Source organism: Triticum dicoccoides, chromosome 4B (genome assembly GCF_002162155.2).
Source record: "Triticum dicoccoides isolate Atlit2015 ecotype Zavitan chromosome 4B, WEW_v2.0, whole genome shotgun sequence".
Lineage (NCBI taxonomy): Eukaryota > Viridiplantae > Streptophyta > Magnoliopsida > Poales > Poaceae > Triticum > Triticum dicoccoides.
In genome coordinates this window covers 464944613-464963350 of record NC_041387.1, presented here as the reverse complement: position 1 = coordinate 464963350, position 18738 = coordinate 464944613, and positions in this window count along the sequence as shown.

Below are 18738 nucleotides of genomic sequence, written 5' to 3'. Positions count from 1 at the left end.
ATGCTCTCGTATTCTCGAGTTATTGCTTCCTTTGAAGAAATTCATAGGACAACTTCTCGAGTTCTTGCTTCTTGTGAAGAAATTCATAGGACAGCTTCTCGGGTTCGGCTGAGAGGGGCTGCATGACGACTTTCAAGTTTGTCATACTGTGACTTAAGATGTATATGAGGTCTTCAGGTAAAGCTTGACTACAATCCATTTCCTCATCTAACAGATCATCACTTTTGTCTAGCAGTTTTTGCATCTTTTCCATAGCAATTTGTTGTTCAGTTGCTATTTTAGCCAGTTTCTTATAGCTAGGTTTTGCTTCACATTCAGAGTCAGCATTACTGAGAGTATTAAAGTAAGCTTCTCGTGAGGTTAACTTGGCACCTCTTGCCATGAAGCAATAGTTGGGAGTGTAGCCATCAGCGCATTCCTTAGGGTTGGTGGACTCATCATTTTCTTCATGATCGAAGATGGACTTGCTGACGAACTCCTTGGCGAGGGCCAAGCTTGCCACCCTAGAGTCAGCCTCCTCCTCAGGTTCCTCAGCTTCCTCAGCTTCCCCTTGATTAGATTCTTCCTCAGAATCCATTTCCTTCCAAATGAAAGCACGAGCTTTACCGGAGGTGCTTTTCTTCCGTGATGAGGATTTTGATGAAGACTTTGAGGACTTCTTTTTTTGTCCTCAGAGTCGTCATCCCTGCTAGGCTTCTTCTTCCTTGAGCCCTTTGGCCAGAGGGGGCAGTCAACAATTTAGTGACTTGTCTTCTTGCTTTTGTGGCAAGTTCTCTTGTTCTAGTCTCGAGCAAAAGCTTCTCCAGTGTTCTTCGAGTCATACTTTGAAGACTTTCCTAGCGATTCCTCTTGAAAAATTCTAGAACTTCCTCACAAGCATAGGCAGTTCTCTGCCAATTTCCTTAGCACCATCAGTACTGCATTCAGAGTCTTCTTGTTCAGATTAAGAAATTGCCTTGGCTTTTCTTTTGCCTTCAAAGCACGGGGTCGTACATAGCTGGGACCATACATATCCCTCTTCTCAGCTTGCTGAAATTCATGAGTATCGAGCCTCTCAAGAATATCAGCCGGATCAAGTGACTTGTAATCGGGTCACTCTTGAATCATCAAGGCCAAGGTGTCAAAGGAGCTATCAAGAGACCTCAACAACTTCTTCACCACCTTGTGGTTAGTGATGTCAGCAGCACTGAGAGCCCAAAGCTCATTTGAGATATCAGTGAGGCGGTCGAAGGTTTGCTAAACATTTTCATTGACGAGGCTCTTGAAGCGGTTGAAGAGATTGTGAAGCACATCAACTCGAGAGTCACGTTGAGTGAAGACTCCTTCATTGACCTTAGAGAGCCTATCCCAGATAAGCTTTGACATTTCCAGTGCACTCACTCTGCCATACTGTCCTTTGATGAGATGTCCACATATGATGTTCTTCGCTGAAGTGTCGAGTTGCTTGAATCTCTTCATGTCCGCAGCATTGGTGCTAGGGCCAACAATGGGGATGCCGTTCTCAAGGACGACCAAGTTATCATTGTCAATTGCCTCAAGATGCATGCGCATCTTGTTCTACCAGTAAGGATAGTTTGTGCCATCGAAGATGGGCACGCAGCGGATACCTTGATCATACATATGGTCGACATAACTAAAACTCCACGTGGTTAAACCAAAATCACATAAAATAAGGGAGTACCTTACTATGATACCAATTGAAAGCATATGTTTACTCCCACAAAGGGGGGTGAATGGGAGATTTTTAGAAATTTGTCAAACTCTACTGAATTTGATGAAGATTGGAGTGAACAAATAGAAACACGAGGAAACAAATTCATCACAGAAACAGAATGCATGCATACAAGATGCATATAGGTGAAGAACATGCAATCATACAACCTTACAAGCATGAAGAAGATGAACTGAAGAAATGAAAGACATAATGATGAAAGTCTTTAGTTCAAATTCGTCAGAAGGTAGATCACAAATTCTTCAGCAACGGAATAACATAAGATAAGGGTTGAGGAATTTGAAAACAGGTAGGTTCGGTGATGACACAATGATTTGGTAGACCAGCTCTAGTTGTTGTATCAACTGTACGTATGGTTGAGGCGGCTAAGATGAACTTAGAGGACACACAGTCCTCACCATATTGCTCTTGAGCTAAGGTAACTTAGACCTCGCCCAACCATTCATGGTAAGTCTTCGAGGTAGACTTCCAAAACCTTCAAGATTGTTCACCGGCACACCAAAATGACTCTTGGGTGCTCAGAACATGATGCCTACTCGTCTGGAAGAATGACAACTTCAAAGGTAACAGGCGTCGGATCACACAAGTCATTCCCTTTAGTGATGCTCAATCACTTTGGCTCTGATGGCTTTTTCCTCACTTGGGATTCTCTCAAAGTCGTTAGAGGATGGGTTGCTCTCAAATGACAAGTGTCAAGTTCTCTCAGAGCATACAACCAACAAGTGGTTGTGGGGGTGGCTATTTATAGCAAGGGGCAACCTAACATGAACTGTCATAAATGCCCTTGTATGATATGACTGTTGTCAGGATAAGATCCACTTGACAGCTAGCCCACAATGCAGCAATGGTCAGAAAAATTGAACTCTCAATTTCGTCGAGGCACTCAATTTCCTCACAATAGGTAGATCGCACTGGCAAAATCCTAACTCCTAAGTTTGACCAAATTTGTCAATGACCAGATGAACTTCGTCACTACCGCTAGCAAATTCGTCAGTTGTTCCGAAGATTTCCAAAGGCTTCACTCGAAGCGGCTTGTGTATGTATACATTTGAAAATCACTTTGGAAATGTGAACTATGATTTACCTAGACCCCCTTTAACAGTATGGTTTTTCCTATGACTCAAAATAAGAAGAGAGAAACTATGAAAACTAAAGTCTTCAAGCTTGTAAGACTTCACATCAATTTCTTCAAAAGGTTGTACCAATTTCATCACCAAATTCTTCACTTGAAGAAATACATGTTTAGGGGTCATCTTCCATGGGTTAAACCAAATCTTCAGGGACTATAACTCATGTGTACACTCTCAAACACATTAGTCTCTCAACCCATTTGTCTTCAATACTCCAAAACCACTAAGGGGGAACTTGATACACTTATAATGTTTCTAACAATTCTGCATAAAGCACAAAAAATATAGTATCATTGCCCCTAGTAATAAAATAGAATATTGTATAATTATCAATAGAAGATACCTGAAAATGCGTTTATGTGTAGTATATTCAGTTGTATATGCACTAGTGATCTTCTTATCATGTCTCTTCTTGCCCTTTGATTGATCGTAGCATTGTGTTCTCATCATTAATCCTCATAGTTATATGCTTGCTTGTATTTGTGCCTTGTAAATTTGTTTGGATGTCTAACGTGTGGCCAATTTTTTTTGTAGGTTTTCCTTCTTTTCGTTCATCTATTGCAGTGTCGCTCCTTGTTGCCGGCTTCACCACATCAAGGTTTATTCCTTTGCTTTATTTAGAGACATTTTCCTACCCTTTGCATGCCTAATGGAATTGATTTTTTCCCTATTGGTTTATCCAAGTGATTTGTTTGTGTATGATTTTTACTATAGCTTGTTACATTTTCTTGTCGATTCATTTGTACAAGATGTGTTTCGTTATCTCTTTAATAGTCCCTATTTTGGAGTCCGTGGCAATGAAATTTTCTTTGCCGGCATTTTCTTACATATGTGATATTGCTCAGGATGGGACTGTGTTCGATGGGGTAGAGATCGAATCGTCTGGGGATGGTGTCATTCTGTCAGCACACATGACAATTTTGGAGCATTCCTTGGGTGTCCTCCATGCGTACAAGCAGGTTGTCATGCAGACCGTCTGTTTTTTGCAGTGTATGGTTTTGTGGTGAGGGATTATAAATATGATTGTATGTTGGTGTATAGGAATTGATTTCGTTCCATTGACATTGTGGCCTCGTCTGTTGTGTGTTAAGCAGGCTATGTGGAAAGGTCTCGATGCCTTGCACCTTCTTTCTGGACATCAAGGCATCTTTACCATTGGTGAACACTTTCACCATCGGCTTGACTTGGTGCCCTTGTACTCACGCCTCTAGGCATCTGCGCACTCCATTTTTAGGTAGTTTGTTTCAATGTTTACTTAGGACATGGATATTACTTTGTTCCTGTCATCGAAGGAAGATGTTGTTAGTGTAGGCAATATAGTTTATCTTCTTCGTGGTGAATTACATAGGCATGACATTAACATTTTCCATTCCCTTACTAAATCAATTGACTTGTGAACCACATATGCCTTTTACTTAATCCATATAATGAGACCCACGAGGTAATGCACAATAAATAGCTCTATAACTTAACCAAACCACAGTGCAAATATTTCCCACAAATCACAGTGAGCAGGATGATGACCCACAAGTATAGGGGATCAATCGTAGTTCTTTCAATAAGTAAGAAGGTCGAACCCAACAAGGAGCAGAAGGAAATGACAAGCGGTTTTCAGCAAGATATTTTCTACAAGCACTGAAATTGTCGGTAACAGATAGTTTGATAGCAAGATAATTTGTAACAAGTGAAAAGTAGCAATAGGTGCAGCAAGGTAGACCAATCCTTCTTGTAGCAAAGGACAGGACAGAACAATCTCCTATAATAAGTAAAATGTTCTTGAGGATGCACGGGAAATTCATCTAGTTACTTTCATCATGTTTGTTTGGTCCGCGTTCATTACTTTGATAATTTGATATGTGGGTGGACCGGTGCTTGGGTGCCGTTCTTACTTGAACAAGCTCCCACTTATGATTAGCCCCTCTTGCAAGCATCCGCAACTGTGAAATAAGAATTAAGATAAATCTAACCATAATATTAAACATATGGATCCAAATCAGCCCCTTACGTAATAGTGCATAAACTAGGGTTTAAGCTTTTGTAACTCTAGCAACCCATCATCTAATAACTACTCCACAATGCATTCCCTTAGGCCCAAAGATGGTGAAGTGTCATGTAGTCGATGTTCACATAACACCACTAAGGGAATCACAACATACATATCATCAAAATATCGAACGAATACCAAATTCACATGATTACTTATGACAAGACTTCTCCCATGTCAAGAACAAAAGCAACTACTCACAAGTCATATTCATGTCCAAGATTAGAGGGTTATTGAATAGCATAATGGATCTGAACATATAATCTTTGACCAAATAAACCAACTAGCATCAACTATAAGATGTAATCAACACTACTACCAACCCATAGGCACCAATCTAAGGTTTTGATACAAAGATTGAATACAAAAGGTGAACTAGTGTTTGAGATGAGATGGTGTTGGTGAAAATGTTGATGAAGATTGACCCTCCCACGATGAGAGGGTTGTTGGTGATGACGATGGATTCGATTTCCCCCTCTCGGAGGGAAGTATCCCCAGCAGAATCGCTCTGCCGGAGAGCCTGCCCAAGTTCCGCCTCGAGATGGTTGTCGGTGTCAAAACTGGCGGATCTCGGGTAGGGGGTCCCGATCTGTGTGTCTTAGGCTGATGGTAACAGCAAGCAAGGGACACAATGTTTACCCAGGTTCGGGCCCTCTCGATGGAGGTAAAACCCTACTTCCTGCTTGATTAATATTGATGATATGAGTAGTACAAGAGTAGATCTACCACGAGATCGTAGAGGCTAAACCCTAGAAGCTAGCCTATGATGATTATGATTGTGATCTTGATCGGCCTTCTAAGGACCAACCTCTCTGATTTATATAGACACTTGAGAGGGCTATGGTTTACACGGAGTCGGTTACAAGGAAGGAAATATAATATCCGGATCGCCAAGCTTGTCTTCCACGCAAAGGAGAGTCCCTCCCGGACACAGGATGGAGTCTTGAGTCTTGTATCTTCACGCTCCAATAGTCCGAATGAAGTATATAGTCCGACTGTCCGGATACCCCCTAATCCAGGACTCCCTCAGTAGCCCCTGAACCAGGCTTCAATGAAGATGGGTCCAGCACGCAGTCTTATCTTTGGCATTGCAAGGCGGGTTCCTTTCTCCGAATACTCCAAAGTAATTATCGAACACTTAAATCGTGTCTGGATCTGCAAAATGATCTTCACATTCCACCGTAGAGAGAATGATATTTCACAAATGCAATCTGCTGACAACTTTTTTTTAGACAACGTGACATGCCATTATGGTCGGGTCATTATTCGAACCGTTTTCCCACAACCAGCCACAGCGCATATTGCGAGGCGGTTTCCTTGATATGTCTTGTCAAAGTAGAGATCATGTCCCCTTATCATGGGATTCTCATCAATACGGGTATGGGTAATCCGACCGCGCCATCAATAGTGGCACTTGGGAAGAAAGCGATTCTCAACGGGCAAGTGGGGAGGCGCACCGCTTTCGTCACCTCTATAAAGGGATAAGGGTTCCCCATTTTTACCCATGCCTTCTTCCTCCTTTGCTCACCTTTGCCTCCTCGAGCTCCAGCACCCTAGCCCAAGTCTTCTCCGCACAGCTAAACATGTCCGGAGCAGGAGGCAAGTGGGTGGCCTCCACCGTGAAGGAGAAGCATATCGCGAATCTTCGGGCGGCCGGATACTTGGCCGCAGACATCGTGCACCGGCTACCGGACGCCGGGCAGATCATTCCAACTCCAGAACCTCACGAGAGGGTCGTGTTTGTCACCTACTTCGTTCGTGGACTAGGATTTCCACTTCATTCCTTCGTCCGCGGGCTCATGTTCTACTACGGGCTAGATTTCCATGATCTAGCCCCGAATTTCATCCTCAACATCTTGGTGTTTATCGTCGTGTGCAAGGCCTTCCTCCGCATCAAGCCTCACTTTGGCTTGTGGCTACAAATCTTCTGCGTGAAGCCGAAGATCGTGAGCGGCCAGCAAGCGGAGTGCGGAGGGGCCATGGTGGGCAAGATGCCTAACGTCACCAGGCTTAGTGGCTCCTTCGCGGAGACTGCGAAAGGGTGGCAATCGGGGTGGTTCTACATCACCGAGCCACGCGACACCAACTGGGCGCCGGCCCCCGAATTCTGATCCGGAACCCCCACATGGCTCACCTCCTGGGAAAGGAAGGGCCCGACCTGGGGCGAACCTGCAGAGCTGACCGGACTCCAGAACTGCATCAAAATATGAAGGACAAGAACATCAAGCTTGTCAACGTGGTCCAGGTCATGCTTGTCCGCCGGATTCTTCCATGCCAAAGACGGGTATTCAATCTGTGGGAGTTCGTCCCGGCCGAACACCTGAAGCTTCGAAAGCTCTACGACATGACGCACAAAGACGCATGGAAGGCGCTGTTCAAGGCCTTCGAAGTACCTCCTCCCACATCCGAGGACCGCAGACTTCATGCCGCGCGGCCCCCTGTCCGGTGAGTTTTCTGACTACCACCGGATTCAGTTCTTCCCAATACATTCATGGGGGAGTCTTAAGTCATTATGTGTATTTGATCAGGATTATGTGGAGACACCGGAGTGGATTGACTATCCGGCTCCGCTGCCGGAAGGTCCAGCCGACGCTCTCCTGACGGAGATGCTAGTCCCGACGCCCTACAAGGCACCGGAAAAGAAGGCCCCGGGGGCCAGAAAGGGTCTCCGGTGTAAGGTCGTACCGGATGCCTCGTCTCAGGACGACGAGGCACACTCCTCCCTTGAAGGGGAGGAAGAAGAGGAAGAGGCCGCCCCATCCGGATAGGATGGGGGACCTAGGAAGGCGGACCAGGGGGCCGGGAAAGGCCCCCGGCGCAAGGCCGTCATACCCATGTCGTCCGAAGATGATGAGGCAGATTCCTCCCGCGGAGGCGGGGGGGGGGGACACGAAGAAGTTCTGCCTCCCTACACTGGGGAGGAGAATAAGAGGAAAGCCGCCTCGGAGGGGGAGTCTAGGGCGTCCAAGAAGGGAAAGGTGTCCCTTCCGGACTACTCCACCACGGCCGCTCATAGTGATGAAGAGTGGCTGCCCAGGGGGAAGCCCCTAGCAAGATCGTAAGTCTCCGCACTCTATTGTATTTTAGTGCGACTTTGCTTCATAGTCTTGTTATAACGCCGAACATATATGCAGTACGACCAGGGCCCATCCCCAGGTATCGTCTTCGGATGGGTCTTTGAGTGATTAAGAGATGAACTCGCTCCCGACGGCCACCACTCCTCAACCTGCAGATGACATGGAGGTGTTGTCCCAAAGGCTCCCGGAGCAGGGGAGGTGACTCTGGAGACGCCCTAAGGCGGGATTCCAGACACCGGGCACACGGGGTATAGGATCCCCGCGGATCGTGCCAATGAGAGCCGCAACCAGCCGGGCTCTCAGCCGGATACTGTGCCGGAACCTTCGATGGTTCCAGATTTGGGTAGGCGGCCACCGGTTAGGGAGGGCGAGCCGTCCGTGCCGATGACTTCCGTCACGCTAGAGGCATCGGATAGTCTGCTGGAAGCGCTTCGCGATGCTTCTATGGATGATGAGCACCGTACTCTTATGAGTGCGGTGATTCAGAAGGTTCTGTCCGCCAAGAGCGGACTGACCGAAGCCTACACCAGCCTCCTGACGGGCTTTGAGGTAAGTAATAAAGATGTAAAATTATCACCCGATAGGTAGTAGCCCCTGATACTCTATTTGGTGTTCGGAAAGAAGAGCCAAACGGAGGGTCAATTAAAATCCACGGGAGTCTAATAGTCAGTTTGTATGTGAATAAGTAGGCTGTGCTGCTTGCCGCTGCTATCCGCACAGCCGAGGTCGCCGGATTAAAACGGGACCTGGAGCAGGCGCAGGGACAGCTCGGCCTCACGAAGAGGCAGCTCGAAGAGAACAAAGGTGAGTGATACCCCATTCGCATATAATAAAGTATAGATGAATTTGGTTATTCTAATGACAAAGCGTCGTTCCTTTGTAACAGGGGCCACCACCGAAGTGGCATCTCTGAAGAAAGCGCTGTCCGAGGCCAAGGACAAGGCGGCTCTGGAGCGCAAGGAGCGCGAGAAGCAAGATGCTAGAGTGGGCGAGGTACAGCAAGAGCTCCAAGAGCTCGGCAAAAAGTTCAAGTCCTTGGAGCATGATCTTAAGATGAAAGAGACTGAGCTTGCGAAGGCCCTTGTGAGTGTGAAAGACCCCAAGGCCGAAGCTGAAAAGGCACAGTAGGAAATCCAGGCAGCCAAGAAGATAGCGGCGGGTAAGATATTCTTTATGCAAAGCAAGCATGTGGAGGAGGCATTTCTTTTTTACTTACCTAAATTTGGAGCTCTCCAGGGGCATCGCAGATCTGCCATGCAGCATATCAGATGCCGTGGAGTTCTACCATGCCGAGGAGGGGAGCTCAACGTAGAAGCTGTTCTGGTCCCAGTATACTGGGGCCGAACACCCAGTGCCTCTGAGTGACCAACTGAAGTAGTTGGTTGAACTCCACAGGGCGGCCGAAGTGGCTATGAAAGATTTCATAGTCCGGATGTGGCCTGGTGAGCCCCTGCCCACTAACTACTTTGGCCTTATCAAGCAGATGGTAAATGCCTGCCCATGACTTGAAGTGATCAAGCGATCTGTTTGCACTGAGGGTGCCCGCCGGGCCTTTGCCCGTGCGGAGGTGCATTGGGGCAAGCTGGATGCGGAGAAGCTAGTGAAGGACGGGTCGCCGGAGAGCAAGGCGCATCGCTATCCCGAGAAATATTATGATGGCGTTATGAAGGGTGCTCGTCTCGTGGCCGATGAATGTACCAAGGACAATATCCTTGAGTAAATGTACTTCTGTTGTTGTTGTAATATAAAGACGAAGTTACTTGTGCTATGTAGCACTGTTTGATTTAAAATATTACCTTCTGTGCGACTGTTTATAGAATGCTGAAAGTAGGCCAGTCGTCGGCTTCCGCCCCCACGTAACTAGTACCGGGGTGTTCCTGGAAAAACCTAGACACTCTTTATCCAAATTTTTGGTCCCTTAAGGAGGTATCCAGCGCAGTGAACAAGGCAATCGGACTATGCGGCTTTATAACTTTCACTTGGCCATAGAAGTCTACAATTTTAAATTTCGGCGAAGCCGCTAGAATTCAGAAGGCCGAATTGGGGCGCTATATACGCCTAAATCGGACGAGGCTGATTCCTCGCCTAAAGCAGAAAAAAATCTTTAAGGATTTTAAGACCTCTTGAACAACGACCAAAACAAGGGAGCCGATATAACGGAACATAAGGTACCAAAACAAGGGAGCCGAGCAAACCCAACTATTGACCCAAGACGTGATTCGGAGCTGATGCATATAGTGCTATAAGTTCGGGGTGCCGCACTGTTGAAAGTGTTCAGACTTGTTTGGCCGTATTATGGGGCATCATAAGAAGCCCCTGGCCAACTGATCGTACAAAGGTGTACTGATGCAATATTAAATAAAAATTTGTGAGAAAAATGCACAAATAGGAATAATAAGCTGATGCTATATATTATCTCCCATTGATGAATAATACGTTTAAGCGTATGTTTACAATGGGTGCGTTTAAGGAGAGGTAAATAGGACTATTTAACATGTCCTATCCAAGGGTAGGCTGCATGTAGGTATATAAAGCAGGTATAACGATCGTGAACAGATTCCACCTGGGTATTTCCTTCTGTGCGCAAAGCCTGTTGCCTCCTTGGTTTTCTCTCCTATGTAAGTCCGACCATCCGGCTCTTCTGAAGAGGCTGCCCGAAAGCAGTGTCCTGAAAGATACAAAGGGAGGGTTATGAAGGTATGTTGCGGTTATACCGCACTGTTGACTGAGTCACTGCTGCGCCTCCACATATGCCCATGGTATTTTGACTGCGTAATTGTGTACGCGTGGCACAAATGCTGCTTTGATGGGGCTTGAGCGGAGGCCGGACTGCTAGTCGCACTCTTGGCATGCCTGATGATCCTGTCGCAGGGTGCTCCGGACTCGCTTGACGGTGCTCGAGGTTGTCGTCGCCGGATTGGTGGTTTGTCGGAGGAGGCCGCATTGTACTTTCGTCGCGAGGGCTGCAGTATGCTCTTCTGTTCGGAGAGAGCGGTCCATGTTTCCGTTGACTATTATGACGCTGCGCGGTCCTGGCATCTTGAGCTTGAGGTATGCATAGTGTGGTACCGCATTGAATCTATCGAATGCGGTTCGTCCAAGCACTGCGTGGTAACCACTACGGAAAGGGACGATATTGAAGATTAACTCTTCGCTTCGGAAGTTATCTGGAGATCCGAAGACCACTTCCAATATTATAGAGCCCGTGCAACGGGCCTCTACTCCAGGAATTACACCTTTAAAGGTGGTTTTGGTGGGCTTGATCCTTGAAGGGTCGATGCCCATTTTGCGCACTGTGTCTTGATAAAGCAGGTTCAGGCTGCTGCCGCCGTCCATGAGGACTCGCATGAGGTGGAATCCGTCGATGATTGGGTCTAGGACCAATGCGGCTGAGCCACCATGACGGATGCTGGTAGGGTGATCCCTACGATCAAAAGTGATCGGACAAGGTGACCATGGGTTGGATTTGGGGGCGACTGGCTCTATCGCATAGACGTCCCGTAGTGCTCGCTTTCGTTCCCACTTGGGAATGTGGGTGGCGTAGATCATGTTGACCGTTTTCACCTGGGGAGGAAATTTCTTCTGTCCCCCTATGTTCGGACGCCGGGGCTCCTCGTCATCGTTGCTGTGCAGCCCCTTGTCCTTGTTTTCGGCGTTTATTTTACCGGCCTGTTTGAACACCAAGCAGTATCTATTACTGTGGTTGGCTGGCTTGTCCGGGGTGTCATGAATTTGGCACGTGCGTTCCAGTATGCGGTCCAGACTGGACGGTCCCTGATTGTTTCTTTTGAGCGGCTTCTTCCGCTGGCCGGATTTGGATCCGCTGAATCCGGCATTGACTGTCGTGTCTTCCGTGTTGCCGTCGTTGTTCTGTCGCTTGTGTCTGTTGCGCCGTGGCTTGCCGTTATTGTCACAGACATCCGAAGTGACAGAATGTGGCGTAGTGCTGCTGCGAGCCAACCAGCTGTCCTCGCCCACGTAAAAGCGGGTCATTAGTGTCGTGAGGGCTGCCATGGACTTGGGTTTTTCCTGGCCGAGGTGTCGGGCGAGCCACTCATCACGGATATTATGCTTAAAGGCCGGCAGGGCTTCGGCATCCGGACAGTCGATGATTTGGTTCTTTTTAGTTAGGAACCGAGTCCAGAATTTCTTGGCTGACTCTCCGGGCTGTTGAGTAATGTGGCTCAAGTCATCGGCGTCCGGTGGTCGCATATATGTGCCCTGGAAGTTGTCGAGGAACGTGTCTTCCAGGTTTTCCCAATTGCCAATGGAATTTGCGGGCATGCTTTTTAGCTAGTGCCGGGCGGGTCCTTTGAGCTTAAGGGGAAGATACTTGATGGCGTGTAGATCGTCTCCGTGGGCCATGTGAATGTGCAGAAGGAAATCTTTGATCCATACTGCGGGGTATGTTGTGCCATCGTATGATTCGATGTTTACGGGTTTGAACCCTTCTGGGAATCCATGATCCATCACTTCATCAGTGAAGCAGAGGGGGTGTGCGGCGCCTCTGTGTCGGGCTATGTGGCTACGCAGTTCGAATTGCTCTGGGTGACTGTGTTCGGCCCGGCCGGACTTGTTGATAGTGTATCCGGCGTGACGGTCATCGTTGCGTGTTGGGGCGCGCCCCCGTGATCTGTAGATCGATCTTGACTGTTCTGCTTTGTTTTCCAGTATATCTTGCAGGTCTTGCCTATTGCCCCGGGCCGTAGTGTATTGGCGTGGGGGTGCGGGCTGGTATTCGGGCTGATACGTCGTTTTATCCTGGTCACGAGTTGGCCGGTCAGCCGTGTGGCGCTTGAGTCCATATTCCTCGGCTGCCAGGACTTCAGTCCATCTATCTGTGAGCACGTCTTGATCATCTTGGAGTTGCTGCTGCTTCTTTTTCAGGCTCCTCGCAGTGGCCATAAGCCGACGCTTGGAGAACCCCTGCTCGACGGGGTCCTCAAGCACGCCGAACTTGTCGTCGCCGAGGCTAATCTTGTCTTCGGAGGGGGGCATGTAGTTGTCCTCCTCCGGATATCCGTTTGTTGCCTGTTCGTCTGGGCTAACCTACCCGTCTTCCTGCTCGGCCTGTTCGACGGCAGGCAGATCAGGGTTGTATTCCTCTTCGGCACCATCCGGATTGTTTTCATCTCCTGGGCCGGTATTGCTGTGGCAGGGCTTGGAGCGGCACCGACGACGCCCATGCTTTTCTTTTCTCCCCGAGGGGTTATCCTCCATTGCCTCATCGCCATTGGTTTCCTTCGGAGTGTCCACCATATATATATCGTATGAGGAGGTGGCTGTCCACCGCCCCGTGATCGGTGGTTCCTGTTCTTCTCCTGCATCGTCGTCCATACCGTCGATGTCTTCGGAGTCGAAGTCAAGCACGTCGGTTAGATCATCGACCGTGTCAATGAAGTGGGTGGTGGGTGGGCAATGAATTCCTTAGTCACCTGCTTCCCACTTGAGCCGGACATAGTTCAGCCACGAGCCTCCTGACAAAGAAAGAGACTTTAACGAGTTCATCACGTCGCCAAAGGGCGAGTGTTGGAAGATATCCGCTGCGGTGAACTCCATTACAGGAGCCCAACCAGATTCGACGAGCTCAGGAGAGCGCGGACTGGAACCTACAGCGGGATACGAGTCCGGGGGCCCGGTGTCACATGCTTCTTTGGGGGCGAGGCCTGTGTTCGGCTCTACCGCCGATGAGTGTGCGGCCTACGGAGCGGGGTCCATCCCTCCGTCCTTAGGCAACGCGGTCTTCTCCGAATTTAGGTCCGGGTCTACCGCAGGGATGACATCCCGAGCATTGTCCGACAGCAGGTCTAAGCCGTGCTCATCGTGACCGTCCGGCGCTCCTGGCACAGGCCCGATCCGTTGAAGATCAAGTCTTCGCGGATATCGGCCGTGTAGTTCAGGTTTCCAAACCCGATCTGGTGGCCAGGGGCGTAGCTGTCGATCTTCTCCATATGGCCAAGCGAATTGGCCCAAAGTGCGAAGCCGCCGAACACAAAGATCTCTCCGGGGAGAAAATTCTCACCCTGGACCGTGTTGTTGATGCTGATTGAAGGAGCCATCGGGCCTTGCAGCGGACACAGAGGAACTCTCAATGAAAGCACCAATGTCGGTGTCAAAACCGGCGGATCTCGGGTAGGGGGTCCCGATCTTTGCGTCTTAGGCTGATGGTAACAGGAAGCAAGGGACACAATGTTTACCCAGGTTTGGGCCCTCTTGATGGAGGTAAAACCCTACTTCCTGCTTGATTAATATTGATGATATGAGTAGTACAAGAGTAGATCTACCACGATATCGTAGAGGCTAAACCCTAGAAGCTAGCCTATGATGATTATGATTGTGATCGTGATCGGCCTTCCAAGGACCAACCTCTCCAGTTTATATAGACACCGGAGAGGGCTAGGGTTTACACGGAGTCGGTTACAAGGAAGGAAATATAATATCCGGATCGCCAAGCTTGTCTTCCGCGCAAAGGAGAGTCCCTCCCGGACACGGGACGAAGTCTTGAGTCTTGTATCTTCACGCTCCAATAGTCCGGACGAAGTATATAGTCCGGCTGTCCGGATACCCCCTAATCCAGGACTCCCTCAATGGTTGAGCTCCATCCCGAAAGTCTTCTTTTTATTTCTTTAGGGCAAATGGGCTTATATACCAGAAGATGGGTATCGGAGGCTGGCCAAGGGCCCCACAAGCCACTAGGGCGCGCCCTGGGGGGCGCTCCCTAGTGCCTCGTGAGCACCTGGGTGGCCCCCTCTGGTACTTATTTTCTCCAATATTTTTTATTTATTCCAAAATAAATCTTCGTGAAATTTCAGCTCATTTGGAGATTGCAGAATAGGTATCTCTGGCATAGCTTTTTTAGGTCCAGAATTCCAGCTACCGACAATCTCCCTCTTCATGTGAATCTTACATATTAAGAGAGAAAAGGCATTAGAATTGGTCCATAAAGTATTATCTTGATTAAAAAAAACTATAAATAACAGTAGGAAACCATGTTGCAAAATGGACGTATCAACCCCCCAAGCTTAGACCTCTTTTGCCCTCAAGCAAAAACCGATATCGATAATCATGTCCACATGTTTAGAGAGAGGTGTCAATAAAAACAAAATACGGACGTAGTAGCATCATGAATCATATTATAGCAGAAATAAAAATTATCGTAAAACTCCGCATGAGCAAGTAACAATTCATCACAACATCAAAGTATAAGGCATAAACTTTCTTGAAAACTAACAAACTATGTTCACAGTCAACAATGCAATTGCAATTCATCATCTTTTAAGGAAGGGTCTCCTGCCGGAGCTTTTGTTTAGCAAGTCCACATACTCAACTATCATTTGGTCTTCTATGATTGCTAACACTCATAACATATATATGGAGCAAAAAGTTTCAACTAGACACATAGAAAGATATAGGCTTATAATTTCACCTCCCTACTTATTCACCTCAAGGGTAATGTCAACAATAATAACTCATGATCACTCATATCCAGCTCGATATATATGCCTAGACCTTTCCCCACCACATGATGCTTGCAAAAAGAAATAAAAAGAATAGAGGAGAACACTATTGATTCTTGCACAAAAAATAAATACATAAAAGTAAAAGATAGGCCATTCGCAGAGGGAAGCAGAGGTTGTCATGCGCTTTTATTTTTCGATGCACAAACCCTTCATGCAAAGGAATGCCACGTTATATTACCCCTTGTGATAGTAACCTTTGTTACGCAGTCTATCACTTTTATTTCTTTACCATTACAAGTTCGTACAACGCTTATCTTCCCTTACAATAAAAGATCATACATATTTAGAAGCAATTTTTATTTCCTTATGGACCGATGACAAGTTACTTGAAGGATCTTATTCAATCCATAGTTAGGTATAGTGGACTCTTGTGACATGAAACTGGGTTTAAGGTTTTTGGATGCACAAGTAGTATCTCTACTTGGTGCGGATTTTTGGCTAGAAAACATATTGAGAAAGCACCACATCTCGAAGGATCCATGACAATATAACTTCTACGTGAATATAAGAAAACATAATTCGTTACGTTGTCTTCCTTGTCCAATGTCAACAATTTGACATAAAATACATAATGGGGGCTCACAATCATAAAAGATGTCCAAGATAGTATATTTACATGTGAATCTTCTCTTCCCTTAATTCTTTCATGAATCGCATCATTGACCAATGCTATGTTTATCGACTTTACACTTTTCTTTATGTGATGTCATTACTTCCCATAAGATTAGTGTATGATCTTTTTCATATTTTTATTGCTAGGATTGAAACATAAAAGTAAAGAAGCAAAAACTCAAACTACTCTTTATTATATAACTCTCAGCTTGATTACATAGATAGATATATCATGAAACTAGCACTGAAAAATAGATGATACTAAACTTTTATTCAACTAAATCACGAAATAGCTAAGGATCAAACTAAAAATAGGTAAGGTAATAAAAGTGATGTTGATACAATACTGGGGCACCTCCCCCAAGCTTGGCAAAAGCCAGGGCGAGCGCCCATACCCATATGCTCAAGTTTCCTTCTTTGGTGCTGGTGGTGCCGATCTAGTGGTGGGCTTGTCCTTCAGTTTCCGCTTGAGAACACAATTTTCTTCCTTCAACATACTGATTTCTTGCCCAAACTCCACTATCTTCTTAAACAATGTCTTCTTGTTTTCCCGTAGAAGACAGAAAGGGATAAATTGGATCTTAGATTTTGTTTACCATGTTTGGGAGGATCGACTTCTTGAATTCCACATGCATTTCCCCCGGGTGGGGTAGAGGGACATCATCTTCATCCGAGCTCGTGTCCTCCATTACCTTCGAGTTGACATCTTGCTCTTCCTATGTGGACCACCCATAGGAATCTACATCCCCATAGATCCCTGGATTTGCAACATAGTGTGATACGAATCTCTCTCCATCTGAGTCTTGGGACGACATATTTTCAGTTCTGTCAGAAAATAGCACGAAACAAGAACAGAGGATATTTCTGCGATATGGTGGTCAAAACGTCTGGGAGTATATATGAGAATTTTTTATCTTGCAAAACAAGTGTTCCAGAAGAAAGCATAGTCGGGGGGTGGGCGTGCCTGGGTGCCTCGTGGGCACCTGGGTGGCCCCCTCCGGTGTTTCTTATTTTTGTATTTCTTCTATTATTCCAAAACTGATAGAAAGAATTTTATGGAATTTTTGGAGTCGGTTTACTTGCAGTATCACATACCTCTTCCTTTTTAGGGTTCTGGAGTGTTCTGGAATGTCTCTCTTATATATTCCTCCGGTGTCATAGTTTGAATAATGTTAGTTTGAACATTAATAGGTGTACCTGAGATATAATGCTTAATTCTTTGCCCATTGACCAGCTTTCACTACAAAAAAAAGACACATCCGTGACATTTTGGGTCGAACGAATTTTTTTTGGTCATACATATGACAGTTCTATGACGATAATTGTGACAAAACCCGGTATCATCATAGATGTGGTGGGCTCCTACTTCTATGACAAAAAAATCATGACAGAAAATGGGCTTTTCGTCCTGGGCGGGCCGGAGACGCAGCTGCATGACATTCTTTGGGCCGTCCATGACGGAAAAAACCGTGGGAGAAAAGAGGGGGAGGAAAATTTCGGGGAGTTGCCGGTTACGGTGGGAGAGCAATGCGCGTTTCTCTCATACGTATGCGCGTGTGTGCGAGGCATTGGCTCTAACTAAAGCCGAGCGAGGCGTTGGGCTCTAACTCAACCCGAGCGATTGCACTGCAGGCTACGCATTACTGAACCCGAGGGATCGATCGATGGCTGTTAACTGAACCCGATGGAGCGATTCCTTCGCTACTGCTGCTAACTGAAGTCGATCGATTGGATGAACAATGAGCATTGTGGGGGGTGGATGAACAGTGAGCGGTGGCGTTGCCTCTGGATGAACAGGAACCCGTGGTGTGGAGGGCTGGATGAACAGTAGACGGTGGAGGGGTGGCCGTGGAGGGGTGGTTGAACAGGACCCCGTGGTGTGGAGGGCTGGATGAACAGTACACGGTGGAGGGGTGACCGTGGAGGGGTGGTTGAACAGGACCCCATGGTGTGGAGGGATGGATGAATAGTAGACGGTGGAGGGGTGCCCGTGGAGGGGTGGTCTAACAGTAGCCGGTGGAGTAGCGCGCAGTGGAGGCTGGATGAACAGGAGCCCGTGGAGGCTGGAGGAGGTCGACGGTAGCCCGTGGAGGCTGGAGGAGGTCGACGGTGGAGATGAACAGTATCTCGTGGAGTCCCATTTTGCGGTACGCCACACCCCTCCCCCCAGTTTCGACCGTAGCACTCCAACACAAGTCCGTTTCATCCGTTTTGCGGTACACCACACCCCTCCCGATGAACAGGACCGCCGTTTCGACCGTAGGAGGTCCGTTTCCTCTGTTTTGCGGTATGCCATACCCCTGCCGATCAACAGGACCCCCGTTTCGACCGTAGGAGGTCTGTTTCCTCCGTTTTGCGGTACGCTAGGCCCCTCCCGATCAATAGGACCCCATTTCGAACGTGGCCGGTCGAACACAAGGCCGTTTCCTCCGTTGTGTGGTACGCCAGGCCTCGTTTCCATTGCATGTTCCGTCCAAGCCCTCCCGATGAACACGACCACACATTCTGTTCCGACCCAGCCGGTTGGCTCCCCATGAACACGACGACGACGCTGTTTCTCCGTTCCGACCCAGCCATGTACGTATGCGCGATAGGCGTTAGAGACCCTGCCCGTATGTATGTA